The sequence below is a fragment of the Triticum aestivum genome, chromosome 2D, assembly GCF_018294505.1.
Source record: "Triticum aestivum cultivar Chinese Spring chromosome 2D, IWGSC CS RefSeq v2.1, whole genome shotgun sequence".
NCBI lineage: Eukaryota > Viridiplantae > Streptophyta > Magnoliopsida > Poales > Poaceae > Triticum > Triticum aestivum.
The window spans coordinates 549,760,968-549,764,645 of NC_057799.1; positions in this window are offsets into that span (position 1 = coordinate 549,760,968).

Below are 3,678 nucleotides of genomic sequence, written 5' to 3' on the forward strand. Positions count from 1 at the left end.
TTTGGGTTCACGACTAGCCATGTCGGCCCGGGTTCTCTGTCATATGGATGCTAGCGACACTGTCATATACGTGAGCCAAAAGGCGCAAACGGTCCCGGGCCATGGTAAGGCGACACCCGTGGGAATACCGTGCGTGAGGCCGCAAAGTGATATGAGGTGTTACAGGCTAGATCGGTGTGACTTGGAATCGGGGTCCCGACACCGTTGGTATCAGAGCCTGACTGCCTGTAGGATTACCAAGCCAAACTGGTCGAAGTTGTGTCTAGAAATGCTTTAGTTATATAAGGGAATTGATTGTGGGAGGGAACGTAAGGCTCTTTTTACTCCTTTACCTTATGCCCTTCTGATCTGAGTCACCCTCTTCTCTTCTACGGGGATTAAGAACTAGGCTTCTCATCTTTCTATCAGGATCACGTGTTACTAATCCGTAGACTCGTAGGATTGTTGGTCTCAAGCCTCAGTTCAGTTTCTACCACTACAGTGTGTTGTTAGTTGGACTTGGAACCTTGATATTGTGCTTCTAAGTGGTTATGCCACCATTTTTGCAGGATGTCTCAAATCCTTTGAGCATTTACAGCCGTTATGCTGTCCGAGTCATCCCAGGCTTCTAAATAATCTGATGCATTTGCAAATCCCTTCTTTCCGTTCTCGATGTTCCTTTGGGCCAGATTAACCACACTAATCGTTGAGTTGAGGTACTCTGTTGCCTTGACATATATGTTGGAGTTATTATTATGACCCTAGGTGTCTTAGAGGACCACTTAGTAATCTAGCAATGCTTGCATCCCCAGTGTGATGATTCTGGCCATTATTCTCGAAAGCATCCCGTGATGCCATTTAGTTAGTAGGCATTCTATTTCTGGGTTCTTGAACCCAAGATTCACTCCACTTACCTCCTGTTGATAGTGTTTGCTCGTTCCTTTAGGTTATTAGTAACCTTTGCATTAGTCCTCGAGGTCCGTGGTATCTCATTCTTCCAATACCATGAACCATCATGGCAGAAGTTCTTTTAACCAAAAGATCACAACCAGGGCGCTCTTGAGGAGTAGTCCATTCATATTGTGACTCTGCCAGTCCTTCCTCCTCTGCATGGGTTATCCGGAAGAAACCTGTTGAACTTTGTTCGACATACTAATTCATGCATCCACAACTCAGGAAAACATATGTTCCTTTGGGTTGTCCCTCTTTAGTTATTTTCTGGCCCTCGTCTATCAATTGATAGTCAGGAGCAATTGTGCATTTGTGTTATCAATGCCTATTATTCTTGTGGTCTGTCAAGCCATTCTAATCCGGAATGACTAGGAGAAACAAACTCCAGTACCTCGTCCATCTCTAGGATTGGGTCAAAGTAGTTGTATTCCGCGGATCAAAATGCCAAACCAGTTTTGTTCTGTTCTACCTTCGAGTATTACCCCCTTTATGTCGAGAATATCGTAGGAATTGCACCACCTTTTGTGAATTCTTGACGCAGTGATACTCCTCGCCATCATCATTCATTTCTTGGTCCCGTGTTGTTGCAACCGGAATGCCGACAAGTGAACTATGATGTGTGAAGTTTATACTCCTAGCAACTCCGTTGCTTGGTAGCAAATGGACAATATTCTCATCCTTAGCATGTTGGCTATTGAACCATCATTCTAAGGTTGATCGTGCTACCTAGTCCTTACTCCCGGTGCACTTTTCGATCAATGAGTTAGGATAGTGTCAGTCCTTGCTTGTTCAGTCATATCGTCTTGCCCTGAAAAGCAAGATTGTTCTCGATCTTAATAACATGTCGGTGGATCGTGATTTTCCAAATATCTTCTTGGAAGTACCACCAGGTTGTCCATGACCGATATGTTGAGTCGTGAACAAGTTGGTTTTCCAGTAAACCACCCCTTCTCCAAGAATCCGTGTTGGATACCCTGAGCTAGTTGGTCAAGCTAAACAACAACTTGGAGAGTTGGAAGATAAAAGCTTGCCAGCTTAGCTCATTTCAAGGGATATATCTGCGTGTGTTGGAGATAGATGATATCTTCATCGATTGGTCCCTGTGATCAGTTGTTGGACCTATTGTCGTATCAAGACTTTGATTTGAGTATGGGCTATCATCAAATCAAATCAGGACCAACGATGTTCATAATGTTGTCTTACTCGTGGTTGATCCCTCGAGCATACACCATTATATCTTTTGGGTCTGACCAATGCTATCACTTGTTCACATAATTATGGAATTCCATCTCCATGGAAACCTGGATGCATTGTTGTTGAGCCCATCAGCAGCACTGCTACCTTCTCCGTGACTCGTGTTGAACATCCAGCTAGTATTGGAAACTTTATAAGCATTATCTTCGTGTTCCGTTCATGAAGCATATGTTGGATGAAAGAAGTGACTTACTCTAATTCATGTGCATTAGATGCAAGTTGCCGCCGTGAATTCGAGAAAGTTTGTTTTGCTTCCTCTGGAATCATCCCAAGTCAGTCATGCATATGTGCGAAGTATACCGTGGTTTGGAGACTTGCAACCTTCATTCTATATGTATCCTTAGCACACCAAGCCACTAACTGACTTGTTTAAGGAGAAGGAGTTCCTTCATAAGAGCTAATCCGGACTTATGAAAGAACTTCGATATCCTCGTCGATGGTTCCCAACCAGAACCCGGTAGTGTTTTATTCTAAGACTACTATGTGGTCATGCTTGTCTGGGACAGCGTGTTCACATGTTGTAGCAGAACCAGCTCATGTTTTGGAGCTTGCTATCGTAGTTCATCCCCTGAGAATCTCGCAACGTCATCTCGTCGATTTGTGTTGCAAACTTTCATTTTTCCTTCTAGACTTGATGAGTCTGGAATATCCTGACACCAACCAGATCTGAATCTCGGGCAGATATGATGGTTGGAACATTTTCCAAGAATTATAATATTGGTCTCTCGATAACCGGTAAAGTGGATGTCGTGGCCAACACACCCAGCCGGAAGACCTATTATGGTAGTATCCTGATTGATAAAGTTGGTCACCTCCCCATAAGGATTTCTTAGGATTTATTCCACTAGTTATTCCTTATGGATTCCTGCGCACCCGAAGTCCGACCTACTACTTGATGTTCAAGATACCAAACCACATCTAATGGGTTACGCTAGAACATCAAGGAGAACATTAGAAGCGGAGTGCTAAATGTCTCTCGGTCGATCATCCAGATTTTGCTCCCTTGGCTTCGCTAAGGTGAAATCTGAGAAAGTGTTGTCCTCCTTTGCACCTGCATCCTCCATCACCGTTCATCATGGTAGTATGATGTGTTGCCAGGATCCTCGGCACGGATGTTGGTAGAACCTTGATGAATATGGAAATGCTCAAGTTCTTGAGAGCACGCGCAAGCACTAGGATTTATCGTCGGCATTAACTGGGATCCGCTCTCAGTTTCTTCGATTAGGCCATAACCATTCAAGCAGTGGAATCACTCTCGACTGTTAAGTTATTTCCCAGCTACCAGAATCATTCCCAGAAATAGCATTTTGTTCCTAGCTTGCACCGCCATTGTGCCATTCTACCAAGGACTACCCTTCTCGGTAATCTCTGGTCAGGATCATCTTCAAAAGTGGTCCTACCATGGGTCCCATACATTTCCGGGGATAAGCAAAAGTCATCCATTGCGTTGTCTTCAACAAGGTAGTCCACGTCATCCATCCTAGTCCGAGTATG